Source organism: Pteropus vampyrus, unplaced genomic scaffold (assembly GCF_000151845.1).
Source record: "Pteropus vampyrus isolate Shadow unplaced genomic scaffold, Pvam_2.0 Scaffold516, whole genome shotgun sequence".
In the NCBI taxonomy this organism is placed as follows: Eukaryota; Metazoa; Chordata; class Mammalia; order Chiroptera; family Pteropodidae; genus Pteropus; species Pteropus vampyrus.
This window is the reverse complement of record NW_011889297.1, coordinates 1,309,324-1,331,702: the sequence shown is the minus strand read 5'-3', so window position 1 is coordinate 1,331,702 and position 22,379 is coordinate 1,309,324. Positions and strand designations below refer to the sequence as shown.

Genomic DNA, 22,379 nt, shown 5'->3' with positions numbered 1-22,379 from the left:
GGTATATTTACCTCCTTGCTGTTTAGGAGTTGAGATTTTTTTGCAGTCTCCCATTTAACTTCAGGATCGGGAGCTCCGGTGAGCCTTTTGAGAGCAGAGTCTAGCGCGTTGGGTCTGGTGGCGGCTGCCAGGGGATGCGGAGGAATCTCAGCAGGCCCCTGTTGGGAGGACGGCAAACGCTCGCGTGTGTATATTTTTTGCTTTCGCTCATTCGCCACTTGCTTCCTCCCCTATTCCGTGCTTGGGAAGGAGAATGGGAGCGATGGAGACTGGGGAGGAGGTCGCTGCGTCACATAGTGGGATCGCAGCAGTTGCTCTGAGGCAGCAGAGGTGAAGGGCAGGCAAAGCAGGCAAAGTGGGAGTTGCCTGAACCCCCGACCCCTTCTTTACTCTGGAAGCGGCTTTGGCCAGGTGATGATGATGTCCTTGCTCAGAACACAAGTGGGCTGCCAGGTCCTGCACCAGGCCTTCCTTCACCTGTCTTCTCTGTCAAAGCAGCCCCTCTCCCCTTGCCCCAGCTTCCACCCTCATTCTGAGTGTGGCATGGTTCCGGCTGTCTTCTTTTAGTGTTTTTCAGGAACCTGGAGAAAAAGAGGGGGAGGATATCAAGTGTGGCAATTTAAGACATAAGACTTTGACCAAGAGATTTAAATTAACACTTGAAGCGAATGCCTAGGATGAGACTCAACACATTATGGTGGTGGTGGGGAAGCACCTTGACATTTTTGTCCTTTGGAGGGTTTGCATCTTAACTTTTACAAGGGAGTAAAAGGAAGGGAACAAAGAGCTGGTGTTCCAAGCTCTTTGATTGACTATCTCTCATTTCAGCAAGAGTCTTCAGAGCTTTCAACACCTCCTTTACAACTTGGAAAATAGAGGCTCAGAAAATTTAAGTAATTTTTCCAGAGCCAAACAGCTTGAAAATGTCAGATTTTGACAAGAACCCAGTCAATCTGTGGATAGGCTCTGGTCTTCCCACTCTATCCTATGGAAGGTCTGAGAAAAAGTCGAGAGATGGGGCATGTTTCAATTTTTTTTTCTGGAAAAATATCAGGAAATAGGGAGTGAGATACCTTGATACAGGAAAAGGCCAACTGTCATAATGACAGTGCAGCTAATAAGAAGCTTAAGTGTGCAATCAGAGAGCCTAAACTTTGACTCTTACTGGACTTAAAGGAGCCCCTGCCCAATACTAAGAGAAGGAACATTTGGGAGCAAGGAGAAGTGATCTATCCCACTGGCGACCAAATAAGGGCTATGAATTTTACCCTCACCAGTGGTAAACCAGGCATTCCTACCACTACTAGCTGGGATAGGATCATCAGAGGCCTAGAGAGAGGGCTGAATTCCCACCCATAACCAGCAATTACAAGAAAACCCTCCCCGATGTGGATGTTAACCAGAGACCCTAGACTTCTATTGCCTCCCTTCCCTGCAAAAGGAGAATGTAAGAGGAAGCCTACACAAATGAAAGATTTAAAATATATCTAGTGTTGAAATTTAATCCAAAAAGATCACTTGCCATACCAAGATTATCAACTTAAATGACAAAAGTAAACAGATGCCAGCATTGAAATAACACAAATGTTAGAATTATCTGACAATGATTTTAAAGCAGTCATCCTTGAAATGCTTTGATAAGCAATTGTAACACACTTGAAACAAATTATAAAATAGAAAATTTCAACATATAAATGAAAAACATAAAGAAGAACCATATGGAAACTTGGGAACTTAAAAACAATAGCCAAAAAAACCCAAAAAACAAAAAAAAACCCCACAAACCTCTAAAAACTAAAATTTCACTCAACAGCAATATATAGGAGACAGAGGAAAGAATCAGAGAACTTAAACATAAAACAATAGAAGTCACCCAATCTGAATAACAGAGACATTAGATTCAAGAGAGACGGAGCATTGAACAGAGCCTCCAGACCTTTGGGTGTATTTACATTCATGTTAATAGTTATATTCATGCCAATAGAATCTCAGATAGAGAGATGGAAGAGGGTAGAACAGGAAAAGTACTTAAAGGAATAGTGGCTAAAAACTTCCCAAATTGAGCAAATAACACAAGCCTCCAGATTTAAGAAGCTAAACAAACACCATCAAGATAAGCCCAAAGAAATTCACTAAGACACATCATAGTCAACTTTCTGAAAACAAAAGGCAAAGAAAAGATCTTCAAAGCAGCCAAAGAGAAACAACACCTTACCTATACCTTCAGAGGGGAAAAAAAAATAGAATGACATGAGATTTCTTATCAGAAACTGACAGGGCCCTAAGAAGAAGTGGCACAACATTTTTCGAGTGCTAAAGAAAAAGAATCATCAGCCCAGAATTCTTATGTTCAGTGATATCTTTCAGTAATAGAGAGATAATCAAGACATTCATAGATGAAAGGAAATAGGGAATTTATCAGTAAGAGGTCTACCCTAAAAGAATGACTAAAGTAAGTTCTTAAAACAGAAAAGAAATGATAAGAAAAGGAACCTTGGAAGAAAGAACACAGTAAGCAAAAACATGGGCAAACACAACAGAATTTCTTTTCCTATTTAGTTGTCTGAATTATGTTTGATGATTGTATTAAAATTTATCATAGTCTCATAGTCTCAATGTATGTACAGGAAATATTTAGATTATTTCTGTTATAAATGGGAGTAAAGGGATGTAAAAGAGAGGTAAAGTTTCTGTATTTCACTTGAACTGGTAAAATGATGACATCAGAAGACGGTGATAAATTATGTATATATAATGTAATACTGAGATAAAACACTAAAGAAGCTATACAGAGATATGCACTCAAAAACATTATAGATAAACCAAATGGAATTTGAAAAACTGTCACCCACAGGAGAGCAGGGCAAAGACAACAGAAAAAAAAGCTAAAAACAGAAAACAAACAGGTAACAACAACAAAAACAGACTTACCCTTAAGATATCGATCGTTTTGTTGAATATAAGTGGTTTAATTACACCAATTAAAAGACAGAGTAGATTTTAAAAACATAACTCGACTATATGCTGTCTACAAGAAGTGCACTTCAAATATAATGATCAATTAGGTTTAGAGTGAAAAGGATGGAAAAAGATGCCATGCAAACATTAATCAAAAGAAAGCAGGAATGGCTATATAATATCAGATAAAGCAGATTTCAGAGCAAAGAAAATATCCAGGGGCAGAGTGGGGCATTACATTAGAAAGAGTCAATCCACCAAGAAGACATAACAATTCTAGATGTATATACACCAAAAGTGATTTAAATTATCCTGCTTTTAACAATTTTACAATACTATACAAAGGTTACATCACTTGGTTTAAGAATTTTAAATGGAGAAAGTACTACAAATATGTACTTGATGTTCACATATGAATAGGTAAACATGTATAAGGGGTGAAGAGGCAAAGGAAGGGGTAGAAGGAACTGGAGAAAGGAACTAACATTTGTTGGACAGCTACTAATTTCAAAGCTCTTGGCTCATTTAATACTTAATTTTCCTAATGGAAGTCTATGGTTGGAATTATCCCCATTTTACAGATAAAGATACTGAGGTTCAGAGAGATTAGGTAACTTATCTATGGTAACATATCTAGGAAAGAGAATACGTCCTGCTATTCACGTGACATATGCATTTCAACAAATGCTGATAATCTGATTAACCATTATTCACAGTTCTTCAACTGCTCTACTCCTAACCCCCTCAAAGGTATAAGTAGAGCCACCTATTTCTGTTTTTTAAAAAAAATGATAATGCTATATCTGGGCTGAAGTATCAGGGATGACGGCAATGTCACCTAAAGATCCAATTAAGTCAAACTGAGAGCCAAACACATCCTCAGGCACAGGCCCAGAAATATATACATTCATACTCAATGCTCATGCACACCAATGGCAGAATTTGGAGTGAGAAATGTCTCAGGAACGGATTATTCTGCCACAGACCATTCCCCACTCCTGACTGTGACCACATGCCCAGCCTTGTCTTTCTTCCCAGTCCCAACCACATTCCAACCACATTCTAGACTTCATCCCACAAATCCCACACTGGTCTATTTTGTGCATCCATTCCTTAAGCTTTCAAGTGGTGATTAAGAAGCATGTGGGTATGTGGAAAGGGAAAGAGAAAAACAGAACAAAAGAAATAGAAAAGAGGGAAGAGAAGGAGAAGCCATGAGGCAGAGTAAGTAAGTGCAGCCACCACTAGATGAACCAGAGCCTCTCACCGTTTCCCAAACGCATACTAATATCTCCTTAGCATGCACATACCATCCAGACACACACATTGAACACACCCATACCCTGATGCACACATATCCATAAATAATGAGCTTCTCTCAAGAAAGGGAAAACTCATTTTGGAAATAAATATTATGGTACTGAGAACATGCTCTTAAGTATAAGCTTCTGACCTGGGTGCTCTATTTTTCTCTCTACACATTCTCCTGGGTGACCTGCTATACTCCCATGGCTTCACATATTATCTCTGAGGTTCCCAGTCTCTATCCCCTAACTTCTTTCCAAGCTTCAGCCTAATACATCCCACAGCTTACTAGGCTTGTCCATCTTGCTGTTCCACAGACATAACTCAAATTGGCCAACTCTTAAGACTTTGTCTCTCTTTGCCCCAATCCAGCTTCTCCCCCTAAACCTCTGATTTAATGTTATTTTCTGCACAGTGACCTCAGATTGAAACCTGAATGTCAATGTTTATTACCTTTTCTTTTTTATAACTGGCTTCTGATCAATTAGCAAGTCCTACTCTTTCTACTTTCAACATCTGACTCAAATTCCTTTCCCACTCTCCACCTCCGCACTGCCCCGTTTTAGACCTTCATCATGACTGGCCTGGATATTTGTAATGTTGTATCCATTTTCACCTATAGAATTACTTTTTTTTGTCTTTATTCTCTGTACCCCCATCTCCCAGGCCATTCACACTGCTATGAGAACCACCTTCCTGAAAAACTGGTGTTATTATATTATTCCTCAAACATACTTACTGACTTCCCATCGTCTATAGCACTATTTTTTAAAACACAGGTCATGAACCATTGGTAGATCATGAAATGAATTAGTCAGTTGCTAGTAGTAGCAGTTTTAAAAAATATTTTTTAATAGAACAAAGTAAGATAGAAAATATTAGCATACATTACTTAAGAAATAGTAAGTATTCTTTGTGGAAACTTGTTTCAGTTATATCTGTGTATGTGTGTATTGAGTCACAATGTTAAATTCATTTCTCACTATAAGTCATTTCTTACTGTATGTCTATTGGACAGGCATTTGCCTACAATTGTTGCTATGGTATTCATGCCCCTCTCCCCTACGAGTCTGGCCCAGACTACCTTTCCAATCTTATCTGCTACTACTCCTTTTCATTCACTCTATTCTTTGTCCACATAGAAGTTCCTCACTGTTTCATAAATTTCCATTCCTCCAGGCCTTTGCCAATGATCCCTCATTCCATGGCTGTAAATCTTACTCATTCTTCAAGGAAGATCCAGAACAAACACTACCTCTTATTCAAAACCTTCTCAAATTCCCCAGTCCAAATGAAACACTACCCCTTTGGGCTCCTGCAGAGAGATTTATTATAGCACTCAAATTATTTTGTCTTATGATAAAGTTTTGAATTGACATGTGTCTCCTTCCTTCCTTCATTCAGTCATTGATGTAGCAGCTTCAGCAGGCTCCTTTGTCATCTGGCTTGAAAACACTCAGCGACAGTTCCCATAGAACAGCAAGTAACAGGACAGCTGGGACCCCCGGGACTTAGGGATGGACAGGTCAAGCCAAACAGTGATTACCATAGGAGAGAAAATGGAAAAGAGTTGACATTTGGTAGTGAGCTATAAGAAAGTCTTCAAGGTGAATTGTTCTAAGAAACCTGCTGTTTTGACAGTAGCTGATTTCTCAGATGAACAAATAAATATTAAATGGAAGAACATTTGGTATTTAGGAAGTATTCTCACCAGACTATAGGAGGAAGAAAAAGCTGTTTGTTTGTTTGTTTGTTTCCTTCATTCAGTGACATTTATCAAGCACTTGCTCTGGGCTATACACAAGGCTGGGATATTCTCTGGGGACCACTAAAATGAATTAGTCCTGTTCTCAAGGATCTTAAAATCAAAATGAATAGCTCTGATCTCTTTTCTGAGTTCCAGACTCACATATACAACTTCCCACTTAACCAGTCCCACTGGATGTATCACTGGCATCTCATACAGGCCTCAACAGAACTCTCAATTCCATATCACCCTGCCCCAAACATTCTCCTTTGTTAGTCTTCCCAAAGAGTTGTAAATGTCCCCCACCCCAAAATCTGGAATCAGCCGTCATCCCTCCTTTTCTCTGACCCCCTGCATCTGAAATATTAGGACAGTGATTATCAAACTTGAGTGTGCATTAGGGTTTACTGGGAGGACTGTCAAAACATAGGTTGCTGGGTTCCATCTCTAGAGTCTCTGATTCAGTAGATCTGGATGGGACCTGACCATTTGCATTTCTAACAAATTCCTAGGTAATCCTGTTGCTGATGGTTCAGGGATCACACTGGGGAAACCACTGCATTAGTAAAACCTGAAGGATTGTGCTTATATAATATCTTATGGATCTGTCCACTTCTCACCATTCCCTTAGTTCATCAACAGATCTGAGCAGTTTTCCATCCATCTCCACTAGCCAGTGTCTTCACTTACTCTGCCATTCTTCAAATCCTACAGGTCCCAGCTGTCCTACTGCTTATTTAGTGAGTGTTGGGGCTAAGTCACTTCTGAAGCTGTATGACAGATGAGCCTGCCAAGTTTGTCCCAGGAATAGATGATCTATTGCCTTAGAACATTTCCTCTTCATTCTTCCTCTTCCACATTAGCCAGCAAAGAGCTACTGGAAAGAAGTTAGCCATCTGAATGTTTTTGTTTTGGCCCAGGACTCTGTCTGGAGAGGCTGTGGCCTAGGGATATCAGGAATCCTAGATCAATAGTTAAGTAGGACTCTGGCCCCAGTGATTGTGGGAAACCCTAAGGAAATATCCCATGTTTTTTCTAGGATTCTGTGGTCATACCAGCTGGGCATTAGCCTTTTGTGAGGATTTCATTAGGAAATTTTCCACATAAAATCAGGTCTTTAATGACTTGGATGCTTTCTTCATTTGTAGGGCCAAACATTCCACAGATTTCATTTCTTGGAATCATCCAGGAACTCTGCAAGGCTACACTGAGTCCTGCTCCTTAGGTAGAATTTCCAAGGTTCTAAGATGTCCTATGATGCACCCTATTTCACTCTGAAAATTAGTAACTGACTCAGGACAAGGATTTGCCTCATTGTCTTTTTTTCCATGGCTTGAAATCCATCATGAGAAAAGTTCCTTAGTATGGCTCAGCACATTTTATTTTTTACTTCTTGGCTTTGTGATCTTGGGCAACTCATTTTACTTCTCTCAGCTTCAAATTTTTCATCTGTAAAAATGAAGCTAAACATATCTCATTCATATAGCCATGATTAGGATTACATTAACATGTAAAGTGCCTAGCACATTTGCTGGAATGTAGTAGAAACTCCCTCACCCAAATAATAATAGATATTATTATTATTAAATAAAGCTTTTATTAACATACAATTTCTTCCCAGTTCATGGTACTTATAGACTCTTAATGAATGTTAACTGAATGAATGAAAGCCCCCTCCACCCCCATGATAGTGTTTTTCTTTCTCTGAGTCTACTGAAATTACAATCAGTACCCTGGACTTACCACCTGTTTGCATTCATTTTTATCCTCCAAAGGTAATTGTTGAGTCCCACTGATAGCCAAAGCAGTGTGATAGATGATACGTGGTTTACAGAAAGAAATATGGTATAGTGCCAGTCTCTAGAAAGCTCTTTTCAAATTGCTTCATGTGTGAAATATGGTATAGTGCCAGTCTCTAGAAGGCTCTTTTCAAATTGCTTCATGCGCGAGACTATACATCTAGAAGACCCAGATGACCATAGCTGCATGTTCTTGGGCTAGTTCCTTTTCCATTCTGGACATTTATTTCTTCATCTCTAAAATGAAGAAGATGGATTTTATTGGTGGCTTGGAAATAATGTTCTGAGGAGCCCTGGGAGTACCAGGGAGGTATATCAAGGGCCACTTTGGTAGAGTCATCTGGGGTTGGATTTGAAGAGAGAATAAAGATTCTAGGGGTCCCACTTACTCTTCAACCATAACAGTTATGATCTGATCTATTTTCTAAATTGAATCAAAATTATTATATTCGAAGGAAGGGATCTTCTCATTCATCGCCTACAGGATCCATCACACTGTTAGGTAAATAGTACTTGCTTAATAATTTTTTTTTTTTTTGGTCTCCTCGATTGATAAAAAAATGTAAAGAGAAGGAATCTAGTGTGTGTATATGTGCATTTAAGCAGTGGCTGGCATGATGCCCACTCTATAGATCTGGGAAAGGAAGGAGCTTTTACTTAATCTTAGCCCAAACTACCCAGTTGCCAGACAGAGCATGGAAGGTTGGGCATTAGATATTAAGCCTGAAGAGCACAGTAAAGGCAATTAACCACAAGAGCAACATTTCCTTATTTCTCTTTTTCATTATTAAACTTCTTTCCATTCCTCTTGAGAATGTCAATTGAGTAACTCTATTAAAAATCTATTTCCTCTGCACAAGCCTTTTGACAAGTCATTTATTGTCCTGGGAAAACAAGAGCAGAGGAGTAGAAAGAGCTTAGAGTTTGGATTCAAACAGTGTTGTGGGTTTAGATTTAATTCTGTGTACTAAGAAGCCATTAGAGGATATATTTTTAAAAGCTTTATTGAGTTGTAATAACATACCATAGAAACCATCCATTTTATGTGTACAATTCACTGACTTTTCATGAATTTACAGAGTTGTGCAACTATCACCATCGTATAGTTTTGGAACATTTCCATCATTCTGAAAGAGCCCTCATGCCCAGTCTCAGTCATTCTCTCTTGTTCCCCCAAAGCTTCAGGCAACCAACAATATACTTTCTGTCTCTACAGATTTGCCTGTTCAAGACGCTGCATATAACAGCATACTGTTTTGAGGCTCATACACATTGTAGCATATATCAGTATTTATTTCCTTTTAATTGACCAAGAATATTCATAGAATGGGTATACTACATTTTGTTTATTCACTTACCAGTTGACAGACATTTGAGATGTTTCCACCTTTTGGCTCTTTACAAATAATGCTGCTCTGAACATTTGCATGTAAGTCTTCGTATGGAAATATGTTTTCATTTCTCCTGGTTAGATTTCTAGGATTGGAATTTCTGCGTAATATGATAAACATGCATATATCTTTTTAAGTCACTGCAAAACTGTTCTCCAAAGTGATGATGCCAATTTCTATCCCCAGAAGCAGAATAAGAAGGTTTCAGTGTCTCTGTATCTTCAACATTTCTTGTCGTGGTTCTAAAAAGGATATTGCCACCCAAGTGGTGTGAAGTGGTAGTTCTTAGTAGTTCATTGTAGTTTTAACTTGCATTTCCCTAATGACTAATCCTATTGAGCATCTTCTTCATGAATTTGCCACCCACTTATCGTCTTGGCGAAGTGTCTATTCAAATCTTTTTCCCATTTATCAATCAGACTGTTTTGTTTACTTATTGTGAATTTTGAGTGATCTTTATATGTTTGGGATACAAGTCCTTCATCAGTTACACATGCTTTGAAAAGATGTTTTCCCAGTCTGTGATTTGTCTTTCCATTCTCTTAAGGTGCCTTTTGAATTGCAGTTTTTAATATTAATGAAGTCCAATTCATCAGTATTTTTTTGTGGAGTGAATTTTATATTGTATGAAAGAAATCTTTGCCCAAGCTAAAGTCACAAAGATTTTCTCCCATGTTTTCTTCCAGAAATTTTATTTTTAGCTTTTAAACATAGGCCTATGATCCATTTCTACTTAGTTTTTGCATATGATGCAAAGTATAGGCTGAAGTTTATTTATTTATTTTTGCACATGGATATACAACTGTCTCAGTACCATTTGGTGAAAAGGTCATCCTTTCTCCACAGCATTGCTTTTGCACCCTAATGCACCTTTGTCAAAAATCAGTTGTTTGTATTTTGCGGGCTTATTTCTGGACTCTATCCTGCGCCATGGGTCTACTTGTGTATCTTTATGCCAATGCTTTACTGTTTTGATTACTGCAGCTATATAATAATTCTTGAAATCAGGTAATGTGGGTTTCCCCGCTTCGTAATTCTCTGCAGAGTTGTTTTGGCTATTCCAGGCTCTTTGCATTACTGTATGAATTTTAGAAACCAGTATCGATTCCTATCTCCCAAAAAAGCATGCTGAGATTTTGATAGGATTACATTGGTTGTATCGATTAATTTGTTGAATTTCACCAATGTTTAAAATAATGTTTTCCTGTTCTAGGATCCAATCAATGATACCACACTTTATTCAGCCAGTTTTCTTTTGAATAGTATTAGCATAGTGTATGTTATTCCATCCTTTTACTTGTTTCTTTATATTTAAAGTGAGATTCTTATAGGCAGCCCATAGTCTTATTTTTGTTTTCTTTTGTTTTGTTTTTAAATCCAGTTTATCTGCTTTCGAAATGTATATATATATTTTTTTATTTATTTTTATGGTGACATTGGTTAATGAAATCAAATAAGTTTCAGCTGTACACTTTAACAGTAAGGCATGCATATATATGTATATATTTACACTGTGTTTACCTCCCATAGTTAGATTTCTTTCTATCACCATATATTTGACCCACTGTACCCCATCTAACTACCCCCTCCCCGCAACTCCTACCCTCTGGTAACCACTAGTCTATAGTCCATGTCCATGAATCTCTGTTTGTTTGTCCTACTCATTTGTTGCTTTTAGGTTTAAATACCACATATAAGTGATATCATGTGATTTTCCACTTTTTCTGTCTGGCTCATTTTCCTTAGCATGACTATCTTGAGGTCTATCCATGTTGTTAAAAATGGTAATATTTTATCTCTTCTTATGGCTGAATAATATTCCAGTGTGTGTGTGTATGTGTGTGTATGTGTGTGTGTGTGTGTGTGTGTGTGTGTGTGTGTGTGTGTGTACCACAACTTCTTTAGCCAGTCATCTATCGTAGGACACTTCGGTTGTTTCCATGTCCTGGGCTCTGTGAATAATGCTGCTATGAACATTGATGTGCAAGTATCTTTTCGGATATGGGTTTTCAAGTCTTTGGGGTAAATACCCAGTAGAGGGGTTGCTGGATCATATGGTAGATCGATTCTTAGTTTTTTGAGGAACCTCCATACTGTTTTCCATAGTGGCTGTACCAATTTGTAGTCCCACCAGCAGTGTATAAGGGTTCCTTTTCTCCACATCCTCTCCAACATTTGTTATTACTTGTCCTGTTGATTTTAGCTATTCTAACAGGTGTGAGATGGTATCTCATTGTGGTTTTGATTTGCATTTCCCTAATAGCTAGCGATGTTTAGCATCTCTTCAAATGTTTGTTGGCCATTTGTATGTCCTCTAGGGAGAAGTGTCTGTTCAGGTCCTCTGCCCATTTTTTGATTGGATCATTTGATTTTTGTTGTTATTGAGTTGTATAAGTTCTTTGTATATTTTGAATATTGGGCCCTTATCAGAGACATTGCTTGCAAATATATTTTCCCATTTGGATGATTGTCTCTTTAGCTTGTTGACGATTTCTTTTGCTGAGCAGAAGCTTTTTAGTTTGATATAGTCCCATTCATTTATTTTGCCTTTAACTTCGCTTGCCTTTTAGGTCAAATTCATAAAATCCTCTTTAAGTTCAAGGTCCTTGAGTTTAGTTCCTATGTTTTCTTCTATGCATTTTGCTGTTTCAAGTCTTATATTTAGGTCCTTAATCCATTTGGAATTACTTTTGGTGTGTGGTGATAGATAACAGTATAGTTTCATTCTTTTGCAGGTGGCTTCCCAGTTTTCCCAGCACCATTTATGGAAGAGGCTTTCCTTTCTCTACTGTATGTTTTTGGCTTTTTTCTCGAAATCATTTGCCCATATAAACATGGGTTTACTTTTGGACTCCCGATTCTGTTCCACTGGTCCGTGTTTCTGTTTTTCTGTCAATACCATGACACTTTGATTACTGTTACTTTGTAGTATAATTTGAAGTCAGGCAGAGTGATGCCTCCAGCCTCGTTCTTTTTTCTCAGGATGGCTCTGGCAATTCTGGGACGTTTGTACTTCCATATGACTCTGATGATTTTTTGTTCTATTTCTTTAAAAAATGCCAAGGGAATTTTGATGGGGATTGCTTTAAATCTGTATAATGCTTTAAGTAATAAGGTCATTTTAACTGTGTTGATTCTTCCAATCCAAGAACATGGAATATCTTTCCATTTTTTTGTAACTTCTTCAATTTCTTTTAATAGGGTCCTATAGTTTTCATTATATAGGTCCTTCACATGTTTTGTTAAATTTATTACTAGATATTTTATCTTTTTCTTGCAATAGCAAAAGGAATTATATTTTCCAGTTCTTTTTCTGACATTTCATTGTTAGAGTATAGGAATGCTATGGATTTTTGGACATTGATTTTGTGTCCAGAAACTTTACTGTATTTGCTTCTTGTTTCTAGTAAGTATTCCTGTGAGGTCTTTAGGGTTTTCTATATAGAGAATCAGGTCATCCCCAAAGAATGACAGTTCAACTTCTTTGTTTCCTATTTGGATTTCTTTTATACCTTTCTCTTGTCTTATTGCACTTGCTAGGACGTCCAATGTTATATTGAGTAACAGTGGTGATAGTGGACAGCCTTGCCTTGTTCCTGATCTTAGAGGAAAGTTTTCTAGTTTTTCACCGTTAAGTATAATGTTGGCTGAGGGTTTGTCATATATAGCCTTTATTATGTTAAGGTACTTTCCTTTTATACAGATTTTGTTGGTGTTTTGATCATAAATGGATGCTGTATCTTGTTGAAAGCTTTTTCTGCATCTATTGATATGATCATATGATTTTATTTTTTAATTTATGTGGTGTATCACATTAGTTACTTTAAGTATGTTGAACCATCCCTGTGCTCCTGAGATGAAGCCAACTTGATCGTAGTGTATAATCTTTTTAATATGTTGCTGTATTCAGTTCGCCAGTATCGTATTTAGGATTTTTGCATCTGTGTTCATGAGAGAGATTGGTCCATAGTTTTCTTTTTTGTTTGTTATCATTACCAGGTTTTGGTATCAGTGTAATATTGGCCTTATAAAATGTGTTGGGAAGTATTGTCTCCTCCTTGATTTTTCAGAAGAATTTGAGGGGAATAGCTATTAAATGTTCTTTGAATGTTTGGTAGAATTCACTGGTGAAGCCATCTGGTACCTGGACTTTTACTTTTTAGTAGGTTTTTGAAAATTGTATTTTTCTAAGTACTGCTCCATTTCTTTAGGTTATTAAATTTGGTCTTATATACTTTTTCATAGTATTCTTGTATGATCCTCTGTATTTCTACGGTGTCTGTCATAATTTACCCTCTTCCATCCTTGATTTTGTTTATTTGTGTTCTTTCTCTTTTTTCTTTAGTGAGTCTAACCAGAGGTTTGTCAATTTTATTAACTTTCTCAAAGAACCAGGTCTTTGTTGCATTTATTTTTTCTATTGTTTTTTGTTTTCAGTTTCCTTTAATTTTGCTCTAATTTTGGTTATTTCTTTCCTTCTGCTGACTTTAGGCTTCAGTTGTTCTTCCTTCTCTGGATTTTTAAGGTGAAGCATTGTTTTTTATTTGGGCTCATTCTTATTTTTGGAGATAGGCCTGTAATGATACAAACTTTCCTCTTATGACTGCTTTTTCCGTGTCACAAAGTTTTTGATATAGTGTATTATCATTATCTTTCATTTCTATGTATCTCTTGATCTCTCTTTTTATTTCTTCTCTGACCAAGTGATTCTTCAATAGCATGTTGTTTAAGTTCCATGTGTTTGTGATTCTTCCTGCTTTCTTTTTCAGTTGATCTCTAGTTTCAAAGAATTATGATCAGAGAATACGGTTGGCATGATTTCAGGCTATCTCTGTGTCCCAGTATATGATCGATTCTTGAGAATGTTTTATATGCACTAGACAAGAATGTGTAAGCAGCTGTTTTGGGATTGAAGGCTCTGTAAATGTCAATTATGTCCAGTTGGTCTAATGTGTCATTTAAGGATGTTATTTCCTTTTTGATTTTCTCTTTTGATGATCTGTCCATATCTGACAGTGGCGTATTTAGGCCCCCTATTATGATAGTGTTTTGATCTGTTTCTCTCTTTAGTTCTGTTAGTAATTGCTTTACATATTTCAGGGCTCCCTGATTGGGAGCATAGATATTAATAAGTGTTATGCCTTCTTGGTGCATGATTCTCTTTATCATTATGATGTGTCCTGCATTATCTTTCTTTACATTTTTTATTTCAAAGTCTATTTCATCTGATATTAGCACTGCTACTCCTTCTTTTCTCCAAATGCAATTTTCTTGAAATATCATTTTCCATCTTTTCACTTTGAGTCTATATTTGTCTTCGGAGCTGAGATGTGTCTCCTGAAGGCAGCATATGGTTGAGTTTTGTTTTTTGATCCCTTCTGCAACTCTGTGCCTTTTTATTGGTGAGTTCAGTCCCTTTACATTTAGGGTGATTATTGAAATATGAGGTCTTCTTATAACCATTTTATCTTTTGCTTTCTGGTAGCTCAGTGTTTCCATTGCTTCCTTGTCCTTGTGTTTGTGTTTTCTTCCTTTTGGTTTGCTTCTGAGAGTTTTCTCTCTGGTCCGTCTCGTTTTATGTTATATACTTCAGTTCTGAATCTTTGGTGTGTGGTTACCATTACGAATGTGTAAAAGAAAGTTATATATATACAGTCACCCATTTTCTTCTGCGTGTGCCTTATCTCCATTCTCCTTTATGAATTTGGATCTTTGAATCCTCCCCTTTTCAGTCATTGTTGTCTCAATTTGTCCCTATGTATGCTGAACGTGCATTACTATTTTTCTATAGCAATTCTCTTCTTATTGTTTAAACTTATAATGCCCTGTTCTTAGTAATGAACTATTTGCCTGAAGTCACCTTACTCCTAGTTATGTATTTTTTTTTTGTCATTTTGTTTTAGGTGAGATGACCCCTTTCATTATTTCCTGTATTGCAAGCCTTGTAGTGTAGAATACCCTCAATTTTTGTATGTCTGGAAAGTTCTTTATTTCTCCTTCATATCTAAAAGTGAGTTTAGCTGGATACATTATTCTAGGATGATATTTCCTTTCTCTTAAAAGTTTGAATATTTGATTCCACTCATTCCTGGCTTGTAAGGTTTGTGAGAAGTCTGACGATAGTCTAATGGGTTTTCCTTTATACGTTACCATATTTTTCTCCCTGGCTGCCTTGAGAATTCTATCTTTGTCCTTCATTTTTGATAACTTTAATAAAATGTGTCTTGGTGAAGGCCTTTTGGGGTTGAGATAATTGTGTGTTCTGTTGAATTCTTGAATTCCAAGCTCTAGTTCATTCCTTTGACTTGGGAAATTCTCAACTATTTGTCTGAAAATGCTTTCTAGTCCCTGCTCCTTTTCCTCACCTTTGATAATGTCCATTATTCTTATGTTTCCTCTCCTGATGGTATCGGCTAGTTCTTGTATTTCTCTTTCATTATTTTTTATTCTTTGGTTTCTCTCTTCTGATTTATTTTTAGTTTTCTGTCATAAATATCACTGATCATTTTTTCCATTTTGTCGACTATTTCACAAGCTTGCTATTTCATCATTCAACTCTTGCAGTGTGTGTGTGTGTGTGTGTGTGTGTGTGTGTGTGTGTTTTCATCTCCAGAAGATCTATTCTGTTTTTTTTGAGGGTTTCTTCTCCTTGCTAAAGAACTCATTCTGCTCATCTGGTTGTTGTTGTTTTTTTTTTTTCAATTTCTGAAATTGTTGATATGACTCGTTTTGGAACTCACTGAGTTTTTTCAGAAGTACCATCCTGAATTCTCTGTCATTTAAGTCACTTATTTCTATGTCTGTAAGCTTATTTTCTGGAGATTTTTCTCTTTCTTTCTGAGATGCCTTGTCACTTTGGTTGTTCATGGTGTTTAATGGAATTTTCCTCCGCCTGGGCATTAATGGAAATGTATTCTGCTTTTTTTCCCAGCAAGAGGACTTATTATATAAAGATCTCTCTTCAGTCTATTGCAAAGTAGGCGCTTTTCTTTTGTTTTCCAGTAGTTGGAGTCTAAGCCTCTTGGATCCCTGCTTTGTATAATGCTTTAATAATGCCTTTTTATTTTCTTGTAGATATTTAATCATGCTCACTACTCTCAGTCTCATTCCCTGTCAGTGTTAACAACAGTTTCGGTAGCACTTGCTCAGATTCCCCTGGGGCTCCGCCATGTTTGTTCTTAGAGGATATGGAGGGAGGGGCACTCTGGGTTGGGGTTGGGTGTTGCGGTTCAGCCTCAGTTTTGCAACCATGGCTGGTAAAAATCAACTGTTGTTTCTCTGCTGTCCTGCTTCTCTGTCTTCTGCCCTGCTGACTGTACCCTGCCGCTGGCCATGTGGAGCTGATAACTCTCCCAGGTAGGGCTGTTCAGGGAACTCGCCGCACCTTCCTCCCTCCTCCTCCACCTACAGGAAGTTCTGACAGCTTCAAGAGGTAGCTTCTTTATTTCTCCCAGTCCACCGCCCGACTCCCAGAGTTCTGACCTATGGTAGCTCTTATGTGCAGATCCCATGCTCAGAGGTGCTGGTGTGCAGTTTGTGTGTGTGTTTTTGTTGAATTTTAGATGTTTAGCTTATTGTTGTTTCAAGGGGAGAGATCTGGGGATGTCTCTCACTCCACCATGTTTCTCCAAACTCCCTAGACCATTTATGTTTAATGTGCTTGTTGATATGGTCAGGTTTATATCTACCACCTTGTTGTTTTTCATTGATCCCATCTGTTTGTTTGTTTGTTTGTTTTCGTTGTTTTTGTTGTTCCTTTTTCTGTCTCTTCTTGCCTTCTTTTGAATTAAGTATATTTTATGGTTCCATTTAATCTCTTTGTCTAACTTAGCTATTATTCTGTTTTATTTTAGTGGTTACTTTAGGGTCTATAATATACATCTTTAACTTGTCATACTTTATCTTAAGTTGTTCTCGTACTTCTACAAATATAGGGTAGGAAACTTACAACATTATACTTTTATTTCTCCTTTTCTGGCCTCTGCTATTACATTGATGTACTCTTTGGTTTAAACTTTCGATGATCTTTTTAAAGTAATTTAAATAATGAGAAAAAAGTAATTATATTTTTCCATGTTAGGCACTCTATATCCTTCTGCTATCATTTTCTTGCTGCTTGAAGGATGTCCTTTAACATTTATTGTAGAGCAGGTTTTCTGGTGATGTAGCATTCCAGCTTTGAAAAAGCCTTTATTTCACCTTTGTTTATAAAAGTTAATTTTCACCGTGTAATAAATTGTATATTGGCAGCTGTTTTTTTGTTGTTTGTTTGTTTTTTGTTTTTTGTTTTTTGTTTTTACTTAGTACTTTAAAAATGATGTACCACTGTTATCTTGCTTCCATTGTTCTTTGTTCCTGTGTATGTAATGTGCCTTTTTTCCTCTGGTTGCTGTTAAGATTTTCTCTTTACCATTGGTTTTGAGTAATTCAATTGTGATATGACTTGGTGTAGTTTTATTCTTGCTTCCTGTGCTTGAGGTTTGTTGAACTTTTTGGTTTGGTGCATGTATAGTTTTCATCAAATTCGAAACTTTTTGGTGATTAATTTTTCAAATATTTTTATTTTCTCCCTCCTTGGTATCCAGTTACTTATATTTTAACCACTTGAAGTTGTCCCACAATTTACTGATGCAATTTATTAAAATCTTTTTTTTTTTTGTACATATATCATTTGGGAAATTTTTTTGTTGCCATGTCTCATGTTCACTAATCTTTTCTCCTTTAATTTTCTAAATTAACTGATGTGATTTTCATCTTAGACATTTTAGTTTTCATCTCTAGATATTATATTTGTTTTTTCTTTTTGTTTTCGTCTCTTCTATGTGTCTACTTGATGAGGCCAGTATTTCCTCAAAATTTGTGAACATATGTAATGCATTTATAATAACTATTATTATCCGTGGCTTCTAATTCTATCAACCATGTCATCTTTGGTCAGTTTTGATATATTATTCTCAATGTTATGGGTTGCATTTTCCTGCTTAACTGCATACCTGACAAGGTTTGATTGGATGCTAGACACTGTGAATTTTATCTTGATGATATTTCATATTTTTACATTCTTTTAAATATTCTCCAGCTTTCTTCTGGCATGTAATTAAGACACTTAGAATCAGTTCTATCATTCTGGGCTTTGCTTTTCAGCTTAGTTAAGTGAGAACATAGCAGCATTTAGAATAAGGCTCATTTACCCGAGTAGTGATGCCAAACTTTTTCATTGGACTTTAATGCTTTATGAATTGTGAAGTTTTTCCACTTTGGCTATTTGGATGAGTCACTATACCCTGCCCTGTGCAGGCTCTGATCACTGTTCCCTCTAATCCTTTTTGTGTAGTTCTTTCCCCAGTTTGGGATGGTTTCCTTACATACATGTGCTGGTCAATACTTAACTGAATGTTTACAGAAGATCCTCTGAAGCTTACAGCATTCTCTCTCTACAGGTCTCCCCCCTCTAAAGCTTGTTCCAGCAAAATCTAGATGCCTTGGCTTCCCCAGACTCATAACTCCATTTCCTCATTTGAGGTAGACTGCCAGGCTCTGTCTGAGTTACCCGTCCTTACTCTACAGCCTAGATTATTTCTCTAGTCAGAAAATTGGGGCAATGTTTAGGCTCATCTAAGCCTTTTCATCTCTCAAAGATCACTGACCTTATTTGCCTGATGTCTAATGACTTGAGCACTATTGTTTCATGGTTTGTATGGTGTTTTTGTTTTGTTTTAATTATTTTGCATGAGAGGGTAAGTTCGGTCCTTGTTTTTATCAGAAGTGGAAGTCAAAGTTATTCCCCAAATTTGGCTTCAAATATCAGATTTTACCATTTAAGACACATATTTTATATTTTAAAAATATAAAGTCATGGTGTATCTTAACTACAGTACTACCTTTTAGTAGCTGTTGGCCAAGAGGCAATTGTATTATTGTCAATGCATGAACAATGAGAAGTTGGCCATGGCCATTCATAATTATCATTCTTTTAATTTACTCATGTGCATGATTGCCACTGTATGTGTTTAGTTTAATTGTCATTTAAAATGTCTTCCAAAATATTTCATCATGGTTCTCCCTTGGAATGAAAAGTTATTGTGTAGGAAGGAATGACTCAGACTAGAAACTTCAGATAAAAATAGTGTCTTAAATAAGTCTACAAGAGCTCTTTCAACAAGTATTAAATTGACATTTAAATAATAAGAAAACATTTTGTCATAATTGGTAGCATTTTCTCAGTAGTGGATGAAATAATGTGTACCTTATGTTCAATGGCATCTTAAATTAAATTTAATACAGTAACCAATTAACCAGCATATTGGTAAAGCTAATCCAACTGGATTCCAAAATAGCATTGGTTAAAACAAGAAAGAAGATCATTTTATTCCCACATTATCAGTCTTGGAAAAAGCTACTTGTGGTTTGTATGGTTACTCAGTGTTGGGACTCAGGCTCTTTTATGTTGTTGCTTCACAATGTACAGGGTGTTACTTTCATCTTTATGATTTAAGATGGCTAAATGTTGTGTACACATTTTAGGCAGTGGGAAGAAGGCAAAGAGGGAGGGAATAGCATGCTTCTTCCATGTAGAGTCACAACCTAGAAGTTGTACATATCACATGTGTTGTCATCCCATTGGCCAGAACATTGTCACATGGCCACAAATAGCTGCAAAGGAGATGGGAAAATATAGTCCTTATTCCAAGCATCACACACACACAGATTAAAATCAGATGTTCTATTACTGTCAAAGGAGGGGAGAATGAATTTGGGGAGACAAAGGACATTCATGTTCTGTGACCCTAGGGTTTTCAAATTGTTGGAGCTGCCTATAGATGGAATTAATTGTCTAGAGAAGTAGTGAGAGTTCCATGACAAGTTGTTCAAAGAAGGCCTAATTGAACATTTGGCAGTGATGTTATAGAGGGCAGTGGTTGGAGAAGGAACAATAGATACCTGTGAAAGTATTTCCCAGCCTAGAGATTCACATTTGCTCAGGTCATACCCATTGGTCTGGCAGTCCCTGGAACAACTCGTTCCATGTTTTATTTCACTGCAGATGCCTAAATAAATACAGAGATCCTTAGATAAATTTCTCATTTAACCCCCAGAGATCAGAGATGCGGCAGCGGGGGCCAGAGCTGCAATAATTGGGTGATCTTAGAGATCTTGAGATAGAGCTACTAGGTGAGTTGGGCAGAGGTTATCTAAGAGAAAGATGATACCAGCTCAGGGTGCACTCCGTTAATAGGTGTCCATCTGGGTGGATCCCCTAAGCTTCCCCATTGCTCCTGCTTTTTGAGTATAAACACAGATATATGAGCCCACATGTACTACTGTAGTGTGAACTGGTGTAGCCATCCTACAGAGCAAATTGTCACTGCTTAGATGAAATAAAAATATGCATTACCTGTGTCCCAGAATTCCCACTCCTGGGATACAGCTCCCTAAATTTACTCTGAAAGGTACAAGGATATTCATTGAAGTGGTGTTTGTGGAGGGGAGAAATGAAAGCAAAGTGAGAGTCTGTCCTTGGAAGAGTGGACAGGTAAAATGTGGTAGACGACCACACTTAGAAGCAAGTAATCTTGAATCATAACATCAGAGTGTTACTTAAAAACTATATATTATCGTTTGTTTATACTGTGTATGTGTGTATAGAATTAGTCTGCTTAGTCCACCACAACAAAAGTCCTCATCGTGGCTTTAATAGCAGACATTTATATTCTCACAATCCTGGAGGCTAGACATCTATGGTATAGGCGCCAGCAATTTTTATTTCTGGTAAGGGCTCTTCCTGTTTTGTAGATGGCTGCCTCTTTCCTGTGTCCTCACAAGGCTTTTTTTTTTTTTTCTTTTCTGATGTGGAAAAAGAAAGAGCTCACATGTCTCTTCCTCTTCTTATATGTGAACCAATATTATCATATTAGGACCCCACTATGATGACCTCTTTTATCTTTAGACCTTCCTAAAAATCCTCTCTCTAAATATAGTGGAGATTAGGGCTTAAATATATGTATTTTAGGAGAGCATAATGCATTCTCTAACATTCAACCCTATGCCCCCCAATACATGTCCTTCTCACATGCAAAATTCATTCATCCCATCCCAACAACCCCAAATGTCTTAACCCATTAGAGCATCAGTGTCCAGTACAAAGTCTCATCTTAATATCATCTAAATTAGGTTGGGGTGAGACTTTAGGAATGATTCATCCAGAGGCAAAATTCCTTTTCAGCTATGAAACTAGACAGATAATCTGCTTCCTATGTATAATGATAAGACAGGCATAGGATAGACATTCCATTTTTAAAAGGGAGAAATCAGAAAGAGGTAGGGATGACAGGTCCCAAGCAAGTTCAGAACCTAGCAAGGCAAACTCTATTCGATTTTAGTGGCTCAAAAGTAATCTTCTTTGCAACAGAAATTGAGTAAGACGAAAATAAATGGAAAGATATATCATGCTCATGGATAGGGAGATTTAACATCATTAAAATGTCCATACTGCCCAAAGCAATCTATAGATTCCATGCAATCCCTATCAAAATGCCAATGGCATTTTTCACAGAACTAAAACAAGTAATCCTAAAATTTAAATAGAACTGCAAAAGACTCCGAATAGCCAAAGCAATCTTGAGAAAGAACAAAGTTGGAGGCGTTACACTACCTGATATCAAATTATACTACAAAGCTACAGTAATGAAACAGCATGGTACTAGTACAAAAACAGACAGATCAATGGAACAGAATAGAGAGCCCAGAAATAAACTCATGCTTATATGGTCAGTTGATCTATGACAAAGGAGACAAAAATATTTAATGGGGTAAAGACAGTCTCTTCAACAAATGGTATTGAGAAAAATGGATAGATACTTGCAAAAAAAAAAAACTAGACGACTTTTTTACACCATATACAAAAACAAACTTGAAATGGATTAAAGACTTTAATGTAAGGTCTGAAACCATAAAAATCCTAGAAGAAAACAGGTAGTAAACTCTCTGAAATTGCTCTTAGTGATATTTTTTCTGATACATCTACTCGGGCAAGGAAAACAAAAGAAAAAATAAACAAATGGGACTACATCAAACTAAAAAGTTTTTGCACAGCAAAGGAAACTATCAACAAAACAAAAAGACAACCTACTGAACGTGAGAAGATATTTTCCTATGATACATCTGATAAGGGATTAATAT

At 37.0% G+C, this 22,379-nt stretch overlaps 1 protein-coding gene across 2 annotated transcripts in view; it reads left to right on the top strand.

Annotated features, from left to right (window-relative positions):
* ZC4H2 (zinc finger C4H2-type containing) overlaps window positions 1–22,379 on the top strand; it is a 71,044-nt gene that overhangs the window by 31,860 nt on the left and 16,805 nt on the right. The gene's annotated exons all lie outside the window — the stretch shown is intronic.